The sequence below is a fragment of the Notothenia rossii genome (assembly GCF_949606895.1).
Source record: "Notothenia rossii genome assembly, chromosome: 5".
NCBI lineage: Eukaryota > Metazoa > Chordata > Actinopteri > Perciformes > Nototheniidae > Notothenia > Notothenia rossii.
Window position 1 is genome coordinate 61,412,010 of NC_136903.1, and position 15,799 is coordinate 61,427,808.

The following is a 15,799-nucleotide window of genomic DNA, read 5'->3' on the forward strand; positions in this document are numbered from 1 at the left end:
CAGGCTTACCTATAGCCCCTCCATTTGTTTGAGCTATTGTTCACATCTTTACTTCAAATAAAAGGTTTCACATTGTATATTTCCAGCTTCCTTTACACATACTGCTATTATTAACACAAAGTAACTAACCACACACCTCTATTGAAAACAAGTCGATTCCCCTGACAATTGACCTGCTGAACCTCTTCGGAATGTGTCCCTCCCCCACCTCTCTCGTCCCTGTCATAAAAACTGCTTCCATTTCATATAGAGTAATAAAAGATGTTTAAGCTAATTTCTCCACAATGTTTGTAGCCATTTAGTACCCACACATGAAAGAATAAGAACAGAGGTATAGTTGACCAATAATCATGTAGCATTTATATTTACTTCAATGAAAACACATACACATCTGCTACAAGATTGTGTCACGCACCCCCTTCTTTTACGAGGGAAGCATTCCAGAGCCTTGGCCTGATTCCCAAATAAGGATGTCCCCTTCTCACCTCTCTCTCTAAACACAAGGAATTCACCTCAATATATTGGGGGAGGGAAAAGATACTTTGTCCCTTCTAATTCAACACACATGAATATATATAAGGTGACATTAAAAGGAATATACCAGATTGAACTTTCCTGTCATACCACGTTACTTTAATCCTTCAAATAATTCAAATAATCCTTCAATACCACGTTTATCTAGACCCTTTTTGTTTTGTTTTATGTATACATGTCACACTGTGGGAAACGATATTTCAATATTTCTGGATGTATAACACATGTAGAATTTTTGACAATAAAGCTGACTTTGACTTTTGCGCGCTTGCATATTTTACAAAAGCTTTTCATTTTAGCCACACTGAATTTAACTAGAAGTCATGGCTGTGTCAATTACCAGTCTGATATCGTTTTACAAAGATGAGAAGAGTGTAGATAGAGGAGAGAACCACTACAAGTCAGGACACGTAACAGTGCAGCCTAGATGAAGGTGTGCTTACCGGTGTTGTCAGGGCTAGCATAAGGGACAAGGTTTATAGTGTCGGTGAGTAGTGATAGCAAGAGTACCGTTAACCTAGAGTTAATTTATTCACATACATTCCCATCAACAAATCCATTTTATGTGTTACATGAAATCTTTATTAGGCAAGGCAAGTTTATTTATATAGCACTTTTCAACACAAGGCAATTCAAAGTGCTTTACAAAAAATGAAAGACATTAAGAAAATGGCATCTAAAATCAGTCATTCAAAAGAAAAGCTAATAAAATAAACATTAAAAGAAAAAATACATGGATAAAAGTTACAGTGCAGTTTAAGATATGAATAGTTCAATTAAAAGCAGCAACAAAAAGAAAAGTCTTCAGGCTGGATTTAAAAGTAGTAAGAGTTGCAGCGGACCTGCAGGTTTCTGGGAGTTTGTTCCAGATATTTGGAGCATAATAACTGAACGCTGCTTCTCCATGTTTAGTTCTGACTCTGGGGACAGAAAGCTGACCAGTCCCTGAAGACCTGAGAGATCTGGATGGTTCATAATTTAGCAGGAGGTCAGAAATGTATTTTGGGCCTAAACCATTCAGTGCTTTATAAACAGGCAGCAGTATTTTGAAATCTATTCTTTGACACACAGGAAGCCAGTGTAAAGACTTCAGAACAGGAGTGATGTGATCCACTTTCTTAGTGTTAGTGAGGACTCACGCAGCAGCGTTCTGAATCAGCTGCAGCTTTCTAATATATGTTTTAGTGAGACCTGTGAAGACACCATTACAGTAGTCCAGTCTACTGAAGATAAAAGCATGGACAAGTTTTTCCAAATCCTGCTGTGACATCAGTCTTTTAATCCTAGATATGTTCCTAGGTGATAGTAAGCTGATTTAGTAACTGTTTTAATGTGACTGTTGAAACTCAGGTCAGAGTCCATGACTACACCTAGATTTCTGGCTTTATCTGTTGTTTTGAACATTGCAGACTGAAGCTCAGCGCTAACTTTTAAACGTCCTGCCTTGGCTCCAACAACCATTAACTCAGTTTTATCTTTGTTTAATTGGAGAAAGTTCTGACACATCCAGTCATTGATTTGTTCAATGCACTTACTCAGTGTTTGAATTGGAGCATAGTCTCCTGGTGAAATGGTTACGTAAATTTGTGTGTCATCCGCATAGCTATGGTAACTTATTTTGTTGTTCTTCATTATCTGAGCCAGTGGTAGCATGTAGACGTTAAAGAGAAGAGGCCCCAAGATTACAAATATTACACACCAGAAAACACAGAAATATCTATGAAATAAACATACAGTAGGCTATAAACAATTAAAGGGATAATTGGGAAGGCATTACAAATGTAAATATATTTTAAATAATAAAACAATCCCACCACCACAGGTGTCTACAGGAGAAGAGGGAATTCTCTCCACAAAATGTGAATGCCCACGTGGAGAATGGAAATGTAGTCATGCGGCTGCATTAGCCATCTTTGCCATCCACAATTTCAGCTGCACTAACACCCCCTGTTGGTGGAAGAAGCCAAAGGCAGCTAAACGTATGCATGCAGTGGAGGATGTTGCAATGTTGTGGTTGTTAGAGTGTTAGGTTTCCTGTCAGCTCGTCTGTTGGGAAGATAAAAAATATTAGTTTCATGGAAGTCACCCCGTCACATATAAGAGCATTAAGACATACTAGTACATAGGCTAAAACAAAACATCTAAAGATATAACCTTGCACTTTGATAAGTCTCATGAACATTTTCACTATTTTGACATTTTTATAGATCAAAATTGAACTAAAGAAATAAATGGTAGATTACTCCATATTGAAAATAGGTGTCAGCTGCTACACTAATTATAATAATTATATTTCTTAATTAATTAAGATAAGATATTACTGTATTGATCCCAATTTGGGAAATGTTTGTGTTGCAGCAGCATAACAAGAAAAACAAAATATAAGTTATTATATATACAAAAGTATGTGAGGGATGGGATATTAAATTGAATATAAATGTAAAATGTACATGTGATTTTACGTCCAAGAGAAGCTATGGAGCAGAGAGTTCTCTGCCAGCCAGAGGTGATTTGTTATAAATTCAATATGTCAAACTGATTTCCCTTACTACAATCTTTAGTTACATGGTGAAACGTTATGCTGCTTGTACTAATTAGACTTATCATATAAGCCACACAGGTTTTAATAGGATTTATTCATTATCTTTACTTATGTTGCGGTCTTTTCAGCAGCGCCATCTCTAAAACGGCGATACAGTCACTACCCATCATTTACATTTCACCGTGACATGGACAAAATGTAACGTCAGCTTACCTCATGGCACGAATCCAGACTCTCCTTTGGAAAACATTGGCCGGGAAACGATAGAACAAGCACGTTTCATGCGAAGACCTGTTGCTGCAACCCGGAGCAAAGCAACAAACCATTGCGTAGCTAACTAGTAGCGCTAGCTTTAGCTAACGTTAGCTAACGAAACGAACTGCCGAGTAAAATTGGAAAACACTGGTAATTAATTATTCTATCATTTGTAAAACTACGGTGTTAAAAACGACAATTTCAAAAATACAGATTCTAATGGTCAGATATAGATATACAGATACTAAAGATAGGCATGTATGTACTTGCTTTCAAGCAGAACACAGGGGAAAACAAACTTAGCGGGAGTGTTTACGTGTTTGGCGTAATGACGTACAACGGCCTCGACAATTTCTGTAGTCCTGTTCAGCCACTCGGTAACAACCATCGTTTTTCAGACACGTAAACTCTTCAAAAATCACCAGTGGGGTCACTGCTGATGTATTTAATGTCGTAGAACAAAACGTGATTTATCTCTTAAATTTGTATCAACCACAGACCTTATTTCGAGCTATTTTCCAAAACCCTATGGAAAAAATGCATTGCTTTTTGAGGAAGGAACCGGACGTGCTAAAAATGCTAACTTACTTCCGGGTTTTTGGACGCGTCACTGCGGTTCTCTATAACACCCACCCAGACTCATAGGCCCTTTTTCATTTCTCTAACTCCCCTCCTCGCCCACAGGAGAGCGGAGGAGCCGAGGAGGGGAGCCGAGGAGAGAGGAGGGGAAGCAGCAGGCGGTTAGAGAAATGAGAACTCCTCTCCTCTGAGCGGTCATTTTAAAGAGACGTCCATTAATGATGACAGGAGACACAGCAGCCCTCTGTCTGATGGACAGATGGGTTCAAGACGACTTATATATTTACTTTTAGTTCATTCACAGTGCGGTATAATGCGACAATAGCAGGCTACAGATGCGGACACACACACACATACACTCACTCACACACACACACACACACACACACACACACACACACACACACACACACACACACACACACACACACATATATATATATATATATATATATATATATATATATATATATATATATATATATATATATATATATATATATATATATACAGTGGCGAGCCGTGACTTTTATACCTAGGCCCTCTGACCCCCACCCATTCCCTCGAAAAAAAGAAGAGTTATTACAGATGTAGCGATTCATTTCAGACAGTTTGAAACGCGAGGGCCGTGATTGGTACGTGATCTGCCCTCGCTCAAGGGAAAACCTCCAGCTTGACTTGAGACCGCCCCCGTGATAGATAAATGTAATTATAATGAAGGCAGCTGCAATGGATCATTGATCCACCAGGGGGTGCAGTGGGTTTCCACACTGGAGCTCATGTGAAATAAAGTGAGATATAGTATGCTGGATGTACAGCGGAACTTTTTTAAGATCCATATGTCACGGATATCATACTACTGTGCTAAATAAGAGACATGTAATCATTTACAAAACATCACCATGTTGTTATTTAACAAAATAATTTTGTTATTCGAAAAAAACCGAACGGGAGGAAATGCAGCCCGGCTCTCGATTTTTAATCCTAATTTAATCATCATCTTCACCACGATCATTTATGTTTATGTTCGCCGAATTGACATGAAATCACTGACACATATGAATATACTGTATTCAACTTCATTAAAACGTTATTAACGTGCCTAAACTCAGTAATTCATCAAAAATATGTATATTTTAATGGAGTTTCGTCGGTCGATCAGGATCCCAAAGTGTAGCGGAGGGATCCTCATCTGGATGAAGGGTGTTATTTTCCCCATAAAGAACAAGTCGCTGCAAATTATCCCGCTTATTACATGGCCACATTCTCAACAAAGTAACGACATGACTCCCAATATTAATTGAAATGCTTTTATGGATTTAGAAAATGTTTTTATTTATTTAAAAAATAGTTGTATGTATTGATTTAAATTGACATGCATCCGCTAAGAAAAATAGTCCGTTGTTACAGTTTTTTAAACAGTCTGAATGAAACGGCAGCTCTCAGCTGTGTATTTACACAACTAATGGCCCATCAACCACAGCTCTCTCCCCCCCCCTCCCCCCCTGATCTTTCTTCTCCAGCAGCTAAATTAACAGTAGGTTACTCTGAGTGACCATAGACTGTATGTGACAAGTTTACAGTTAGTGACGTAACAACACCATAAAAGCTGGTGGGTTGAAAGCAATACGGGAGGTAAAAATAACTACAATAATTGTGACTTATTTATTGTGGCTTTTATGTTTTTAGGTATAAAATGTTATGTAATTCAGGCTTATAGTTCACCCTTCTCTAAAAGCCTTCAACAATGACAATATTCATTGTAATTTAATAAATCCTTCCAACACACATTGTAAAAAATAGCCTACTGTAAGCTAAGAAATCATTTCAATATGTACATCTTCTGATGTAACAACAATAACATTATAAATAGTAACATAGCTGAACATGGTATTGCACATTTAGCTTTGAGTGTTACTGACCTGAGATGTTTTTATTACATGAATTAAGGTGACTGAGGCTTTTTAACATACAGGGATGCAAACTCATCAGGTATGAAAAAGGTGACAAGGATCCGAGCCTCCGGCTCCCCCACCCCACGGAAAGACAGAGGATTTTAGCAGTCAGAACAACTAAAGCAGCAGTGTTAATTATAACAGAAACGCCAAAGAGTCACATCTAATAGAAATATATAAAAGCATTTATTTTAAATTGTGGAGCAGTCAGTTTATAATTTTGGCAGCACTGTTGAGCATTTTGAAAATGTATTTTCATGCCTCTGTGCAAGGCTTAATTCTTTTTATCTTTATAGCCACATGGTGTAAAGTAACTAAGTTCATAAACTCAACAAGTACTATACTTGGGCACAATTTTGAGATACTTGTACTTTATTTAAGTATTTCAATGTTTTGCTACTTTGTTCTTCTACTCCACTACAGTTCAGAGGTACATGGTGTACTTTGACTCCGCTACATGTATTTAATACCTTTAGTTACTTCACAGATCTGGATTAATTAAGTGAAATATAATCAAGTGTTAAATCAGACTTTAGTTCCACCTGGAGTAAATCCACAAGCTACCCTGCAGTATACAAAGTCATTCAAACTAGCTGCACCTTTAGCAGCTTTGAGAACACTTTCATGATCAATCATTATACAACATATCATATCTATTATTCTGAAATGGACCAATCTGCACAATGACTACTTTTACTGTCGCTACTTTCACTATATTTTGATGATAATACTTTTCTACTTTTACTTGAGGAACATTTTGGATGCAGGACTTTTACTGTAACAGAGTATTCCTACACTCTGGGACTATTACTTTTAGTCAAGTACAAGATCTGAGTACTTCTACTTTTACTCAAGTACAAGACCTGAGTACTTCTACTTTTACTCTAGTACAAGATCTGTGTGCTTCTACTTTTACTCAAGTACAAGACCTGAGTGCTTCTACTTTTACTCAAGTACAAGATTTGAGTACTTCTACTTTTACTCTAGTAGGCCTACAAGATCTGTGTGCTTCTACTTTTACTCAATTACAAGATTTGAGTACTTCTACTTTTACTCTAGTACAAGATCTGTGTGCTTCTACTTTTACTCAAGTACAATATATATATACTTATACCACCTCTGTTTATAGCCTATGAAAAAAACTATTAGAAATAGAAGGCTAAAGCTAACGTTAGCAGATAGTGACAATGTATGCTAGCTAGCTAGCTCAACGATTCCTTAAATAATATTGCCACAGAAAAACTTTTCAGTTCACATCACGCTCTGCCGCTCCGACAGGGAGCTCTGCTCTGAACACCTGAACAGCCCGTTCTAACAGCTGTTCACCAGCGGTCCAGTCTGTGCCACAGTGACTCCGGACGCGCAGTTAATATTAACGAACGCACCCGTAGGTAATGTAGCTGCTGTAGCTAGACCATCATCTGGGAGCAGCAGAGCCTTATTATACATACATGAGCAGAGCCGACAGGCAGGAAGACTCGAGCACACAGCTCGTACTTGTTGGAGATTTGGAGGATGTTGAAAACCAACCTCGTCTCCGCGTGTCGTTTGATAAGCTGGGTGAATTCGTGAAAAGGAAGGGATTAAGAAACACCAGAATACAAGTTAAACAATAATCTTGCTTTAATGATAAACAGTAACGATACAAAATACAAATACAAAGAAATCACGAAGCACTCTGCAGAGTACTCCGGGCTCAGGTTCTACCACCGTGTGAGACAGGTCTCAGGAACGGCCGGTGAAAAACAAGAGCGCGAACCAAAGGAAAACACAGGCTTTCATACTAAAACACAGGAGGAGGTGTGTGCCTGCTTTCCCCCAGAGGTCATCTTATTGGGAGAGACCAACACATGGCCTGTCGCACCCAATCAGTGCGACACAGCAGAAGAAACCCGGAAACAAAAAGTCTCTTTCAGTTTGATGAAGACCAGACACCTTTTGGTGTCTGGTACGAACCGGCTCTCAACAACAAGTTTCCTTATCTTATTTCACATCTTGTAGCCAGCACACACACATCTCCTTTATGGCCCTTTGTCCCTGTGTCCATCTTCCCGCCTCAGGCTGCCACACACAAGTTAAAAGTATGTTTTAAGATATAGTTGTTATAGTTGTAGAGGGAAAATATACTTTGTCCCTTCTAGTTTAACACACATGAATATATATAAGGTGACATTAAAAGGAATATACCAGATTGAACTTTCCTGCCATAACACGTTACTTTAATCCTTCAAATAATTCAAATAATCCTTCAATTCCCCCTTTTTGGTCTCGCCTCACGAGACCAACACACATACGACATTTGAAACAAACTACTGTCATTCTTTGATACTGTGTCTGTTCCCCTTCATTAAACCCTTGAGAACAGAAAACAACCTCCAATGACAGTGAAGAAACTATCAGAGTGAGAGCCTGAGTGCCAGAAAGCAGCATCCTTGCGTGTTGTTGAATCATCAGGGCCCCCCCCCTCAGCGGAATACGCCAACAAGGGCAGCTGATAGGGAGGGGGAGATGCGGCCTTTCCTTCAAAGGTGGAACTGATGAATCTGATCAGAGAGAAGTAGACTCCTCTGCTGCCTCGAGAAGTCCCCCAGCCCGCTGATGCCAGCTTCCAAGTCGTCTGCTGTAGGGATGTCCGCGAGGTCCTTCTCCTCCAGTCCGCTGATGCCTGCTTCCAAGTCGTCTGCTGTAGGGATGTCCGCGTTGACGATAGCCAGGTCCATCCTGATGTCCTCCAAGGTCCTAGCCGGAGTGTTCCTCGCCGCACACTGGCTCCAGTAGTACCAGATGTCCCCCTTTGCTCCTCGGCGGACGGCATGAGATGTCCTCTGGGTCACTCTGTAGAGGCCGGAGAACCTGGGGTTGAGTCACGTAGGCCTGACGAACTCCGCTGTGTCGGCCTCCTGCTCCTCGGGTCCCCCTTTTGGCGTCAGCAACCTGTGTGGAGAAATCTGATACCCACCCCTCAAGTCTACGCTCAGTGCTTCTGGGCCCTCAGGTGTTTGACCCACCACTGGTAGGCCGCTTCAGAATTCTAATACTTGGCCTGTGTCAACAAAATAAACCCCAACATCTTCAGGTGAACTAAATAACATATCTCAATAGCTCTGAATTCCTGACAAGCATCTGTGTTATTTTAAATGAAATCCTTGAGATCCCATTTAAAATCTAAATATAATATGAACTGCTAATGTCTCTGGTAATGGAACACACTAATGTTATGGATTAAAAACAACTAAAATCATGATACTGACAAAGTGAATAATTTCCAGGCGAGACTGCTTCTACCTGTCACTGCTTGGATATTATCAAGCTGAAAAATGAATACAGAAATCCAACATACTGTCATCAAATGTCTTTCTATTATGACTTTAAATTAAATGTACATCCCCATAATGATCTAAACAGTCTATGGCTTTTACTTCTTTACCAGGCTAGTTACAAGATGTTGTCTAAATTAAATTCTATCTCATTACATTACTATGTTTTAACTTAGCTGTAATATGTTCTTTCTACATTTCAAACCTCAGTTACTTTAATACCTGTTGAAATATTACAAAATGGTTTCATTATCACAGTTCACCTTCTCATTCTCATTCTGGAATTACCTCTCTCAGTAGCCCCTTGGCCACTGATTCTGCATCTGTGTTACCTGTTATAACTCAATCAATATTAGAAACATGTCAACATTAATCAAACATTATCTTATCCCCAGATATGGAGCAGGTTAAATCTAAAACTGTCAATCAATGGTCAGATTGAACATCTGAGTTGGGGCGGCAGGTTTCTTCCAGTCCCTAAATGAAAATATCCCACACTCCCCCTTTTTACACATGTAAACATGTGTAATAAAATCCTGTATGGGAAGAAAACCTTCAGGTAACCAGTGGTTATAAGAAAATACCAAACATCATTCACAAAAGTATATCCATCATCTTTCACAGTAAACACTCCAGGGAAAATAAGTGTTCATTTCCAGCTGGCAGTCCTAAAAGAAACAGAATCTTTAGATTTTAGTTTGAGTTTTACATTTGCAAACCGCCAACTCCTGTGGGAATTAGAAACGGGTCACATGTGCTTTTTTCCAAATGTGTGGAATTGTAGGAAACCTGTGTTTCCCATGGAGCTCCAAAATAATGTATTAGTCCAAAGACATGCTCGGTTAGTTATTGTTTTAGAATCATGCAGTTACACTGATCACATGCAGAAATTCATTCACACCCACACTGTCAGGTTGTAAAGTCAAGTTTGGTCAGCCCCAGAGTCAGTCATTGATAGTGTTTTTCTCAAGTCACACTGTCAGTCAGGGTCAAAGGTCATTTGGTCTCAGTTTCATTGGCCATGTGTCGTGCTCTGCAGAGACTTTGATATTTCAGCATAGGCCAGTATCCTCAGTCTACAAAAATCAGTCATATATGGAGCGCCATCATTTATCAATTCACGATTACCACCTTAAGTCAGATATCTCTAACTTGTCATCGGGACGGCTGCTTCCCACATTTCCTGCAACTTGGTACAAAACTCACTTCATAATAGTACTACTACTACTGCAATTTATTTACAACTAAGTAGTATTAAAATGTCTAAGAAATCTAATTCAGAAACTTGTGTACATAACTATTATCTTAAGTCAAAACATTACTAGGATCTGTGTAGCTCTGCACTTCATAGCTCATTATACTCATTTATCTTCAATTCCGGTCTACTTCAAAACAATGTTAAACTCTTTAGCAGTGTGTGGAACCTTGGGTGTCCGAACATGCAACCATCACCCTTTACTTTACCAAGGATTAAAAACAGTTTCCATCCTAAAGCCCTCCTATGGTAATAACTATGCCACAATGGTGAAATCAATATTGTAACAAATGAGATCACTACTTTATTCACACATGAATAAAAATCTCTTGAAGAATGATTTATTAATATGATGGAAAGATTGAAGAATATGGTTCTACACTGTGCTACTCCAAAACACCCCCTGCTTAAAGTGTAGTGCATATTTCCCTCATGTCTCCCCCTTTAACCCTCAGTGTGTTTTTAGGATGATTTTCTCATTTTACATTAATAGTTTCCTCTTTACTGCTATTTTGAATTTACCAATCGATTAATTCATGGTTAATACCTCTTTTTATCTTTACTTATTTATCAAGTCAATTCAAGTTCTTTAAATGTGGTGTCTTCTATGCGCGTTTTGTGAATAAGTGTGTTTATGTGTAAACTCACTCATTCCCGTTTTCCTTTTCTCCTCCCCTGGTTGTCTCAAGCCGTGACCCCGACCTCCTCACTTCAAATCGACTGTGCCAACTCCTCTGATTCTGTCTTCTCTTCAGTCCATCAGCTCTTGAATCCATCCGCTGTAACTGTTTTAGGCAGCCTTTGGCCCAGTCACATCTGCAGCCCACATCATGCCACTGTTCTTTGCACTGCTTTGCATTTCATCTCCCCTTTACAGTCTCTCTGCTGCTTTATGGAGGGCGGATTCTGCTCTCATGTCCCCCACTCTGCTCCTGTGCCAAATCTCGTGGCTCAGCTTCATGCCCTGTCTGAGGGACTGATGAGAGTATTTCTGTATGTCAGCAAGCGGTTTGGTTCTGGATGCCTCAGGTGGAGACGGTTCAGCTCCGGTTCTCTGTCTGTTTGATGGAGAAGGAGGAGCCTCCTTTTGGGTTGGTTCTTTTGTCTGCTTGGAGGGACGGGGTCGTAGCCTTTCTAACTCAGAGGGGGAGTCCAGGTCCCGGGACGCATTATCCATAAGAAATCTAGCACACTGAGATTGAATCAATCCAACCCTTTCCACTCTGTCTCTTTCTAATCATACTATCTGTCTTAGTTGCTAAATGCCATCTAAACAACACCATTAATGTCTACTAATGATATTACAAAAACTCCCTCTATAAATTGTTTCATCCATTGTTACATATCTACCCAACCTGACTCTTTCAGGAAACCATTTTCTTCCATAAATTGAAATACCTGTTTCAAGCATCACATATTTCACACACTACGAAAGAACATCTCCATACTTTCTCCAATATTTTAAATCCCACTGTTACTTAGAACAATAGTAAACCTGCAGAGCACACTGATCAGATCACAGTAATATAATTTGACTCAAGTGTAGGCCCATGTCTACTTTCCATTTTACTTATTACTTTTGGTGAATATTTATTTATACTGTCTAAATTCCTTGTCTATGATGTGCAAAAAGTTAGAGTATAAAAATGTGTTTTTCTCAATGTATTTACACTCCACGGATTCTTGAGTTTACTCATCTCCTAGTGTTGTCGTTCCTAAAAATGTTAGCAAACACAAAACTCCCACTACAACATTTATAGATAAATTGATCTAGCAAAATGAACTCTTTTCTAATTCAAAATGTGACAAAAGAACAATGATTTGTCTTTCACAAGATGGTGGTCTAACAGAATGACTCTTGACCTCATGGGGTCAAATAGATTTAGCCATGAGGCGGCTGACTTTAAAATGAACTGGGACAAAGAAACCACATGCATGTGGGTACATTATAGTCTAGCAATATAACACAAAACAACACTACTTAAAAATAATAACAATTCCAATGACTTCTGGTGAAAAGCATGAAGAACAAAACAACTTAATCTACTCTCAATGTTCATGTACACCATCACTGTGTATTTAATCAGTAGTTACCGGTTGTATCCTTAATCAAACTATTTCACCATCTTCACTTATTTTAGGTTACTCATTCAACAATATGACATTCTCCCGAATAGTAGTTAACTTTATATAACTTTTACTTTCTATATTTTAGCAACAACCTTACTTTTCTCTCTCTCTCTGTCTACTCTCCAAAACATCTCATTTCTCCTGACCACAAGTTTCTCATAAATCACCCCTTTGTGTAACCGTGTGAGATGGCTGGAGCAAAACCTCGTGCAGGACCTCTGTCATGCTTAAACATTAACAGATTCCCTCTGACAAACTTACAAAAACCTTCTCTTTACTTTCTACTCTTTTGTTCCTGTATTTAATATAATTTTCCCCTTGGAATATAATTAAGTACAATCCTTAGTTAATGACAAATACCATGAAATTCACAACGCAATGCAACGGTATCAATCAGTTCTCAAAGACTATATTTAAATAGCAGCAAATCATTGTTTCTTATTTATTTCAATATATCTACCACTTCAAATCACACCTTGATCTGTTAATTTTCTATGTATTTCACTCCAACTTCAGATCACTAGAGAAAAAAGCAAGCAGACACACTCCGGGCTGCTGCTGCTGCTCTCGAGAGGAAAAAGGGTGGGGGGAACTCTCACAGACAAATACTGACACCCCCTTCTCTCTCCCCTGCTGTAGCTCTCAGCCTCTCCTTTGGAAAAGGGGGGCTTCTTTCAACAATTAACACTTCTGCTATCCTTTTATTCAATTTTTCTGCTTGAACCCACTGTCCTCGTAAGCTCTTAACTCACGCTCCTCTCGTTGAAATTCTCCTTTCATTATGACTTCGTATCTATTGATCTGACTTACTGTCCTTGTTACCAGTAAATATTCACAACACACCAAAGGATATAGTGAGGCCCGGTCACTTCAGAATGACTTTCTGAAGTTTGCGTTACTCTCCTTTGGATCACTTATAAAAAATAACTCATCTCCAGCCCCGTCGAGCTGTGGATTCGTTATTTTGAGTCAGTCTTATATGGAGACTTAATACAACCAACTGACTACTCTAGACAGTCTAACTGTGGGGACTCAATACCGCCACTTTCAAGCCCGGGACTTCAATACCCTTCTGGCCTGTCGGAACTCGATATCCGATTTTAACAACTAAAACACGCATTTGCATTGTTACTATAAAAAACACTGTAAACTTCGTCTGACAACCCTAAAATTTGGAATATGGTCAAATCACAGGTTTCGAATTAAATCGTGTCTGCTCACCTGGTAGCCTATTGTACAGAGCTCTGTTTGTAGTTGTCAGAAGAGGCCGAGATGTTTAGCCCTGGACTATTCCGTCCGCTTGCCGCTGGTGGTCTCTTCCCCGAAAACACCCCACTCAGAAACGTCGGGTTCACCATTTGTTGGAGATTTGGAGGATGTTGAAAACCAACCTCGTCTCCGCGTGTCGTTTGATAAGCTGGGTGAATTCGTGAAAAGGAAGGGATTAAGAAACACCAGAATACAAGTTAAACAATAATCTTGCTTTAATGATAAACAGTAACGATACAAAATACAAATACAAAGAAATCACGAAGCACTCTGCAGAGTACTCCGGGCTCAGGTTCTACCACCGTGTGAGAAAGGTCTCAGGAACGGCCGGTGAAAAACAAGAGCGCGAACCAAAGGAAAACACAGGCTTTCATACTAAAACACAGGAGGAGGTGTGTGCCTGCTTTCCCCCAGAGGTCATCTTATTGGGAGAGACCAACACATGGCCTGTCGCACCCAATCAGTGCGACACAGCAGAAGAAACCCGGAAACAAAAAGTCTCTTTCAGTTTGATGAAGACCAGACACCTTTTGGTGTCTGGTACGAACCGGCTCTCAACAACAAGTTTCCTTATCTTATTTCACATCTTGTAGCCAGCACACACACATCTCCTTTATGGCCCTTTGTCCCTGTGTCCATCTTCCCGCCTCAGGCTGCCACACACAAGTTAAAAGTATGTTTTAAGATATAGTTGTTATAGTTATAGAGGGAAAAGATACTTTGTCCCTTCTAATTTAACACACATGAATATATATAAGGTGACATTAAAAGGAATATACCAGATTGAACTTTCCTGCCATAACACGTTACTTTAATCCTTCAAATAATTCAAATAATCCTTCATACTTCATTATAATATATAAAAAAAGAACACCATGCGTGTCATGATGGCACATAACAGCTCACGGCCGCAGATTACTCCGGATCCCATCCCCCCCATACCCCAAAAATATTTGTATTGCAGATCTACATGAATCACACAAACGATTTATTTTGGATTCAAAACGGCGAATTTCGCCGAAAGGTGACAAGTTTGCATCACTGAACATAGACAGAGCACAACTGAAACATAACATCTGAAACGATGTAACAACATAATACACTTGTGGGGTTGCTTGGGATGTGAGGAGCGAGTGACACGGCTTAGAACGGGCGTGTCGCCTGGCAGGACAGGAGAGTGTGTTCACCAGTCTGCCTTGATCCATGAATTCATGTCCGTGACACTCACTGCTGCCCACAGCTGTTTTATAGAAGGAAATTCCTTCACTTCATGAAAGTGTTTTAACCACACACACCTCTACACACACATGACGGGTGTTATTTTCCCAATAAGGAACAAGTCGCTGCAAATTATCCCGCTTATTACGCGGCCAAATTCTCAACAAAGTAACGACATGACTCCCAATATTAATTGAAATGCTTTTATGGATTTAGAAAATGTTTTTATTGATTTAAAAAATAGTTGTATGTATTGATTAAAAAAATAGTTGTATGTATTGATTTAAATTGACATGCATCCGCTAAGAAAAATAGTCCGTTGTTACAGTCTTTTAAACAGTCTGAATGAAACGGCAGCTCTCAGCTGTGTATTTACACAACTAATGGCCCATCAACCACAGCTCTCTCCCCCCCTCCCCCCTTGATCTTTCTTCTCCAGCAGCTAAATTAACGGTAGGTTACTCTGAGTGACAAGCTTACAGTTAGACACAACACTGTCATTGCAAGTGACCCTCAGTTAGTTGACTTTTATGTTCAACTGCTAAATTCGTTACTGATAAAAAAAAGGGCTTCTACTGTACCTAATTACCTTAACACTAGAACCGCCAGAGGTTTTTGTATAGGCCTACCTAAACCCGTCAAAATCCCGCTATTAGAATGCAATTTTTAACAACATAGGGTGCTACATAACACACTTTCAGGAAAAGTCAGGGACTGGGAGACTTTAATATTTTATTGAAAAAAA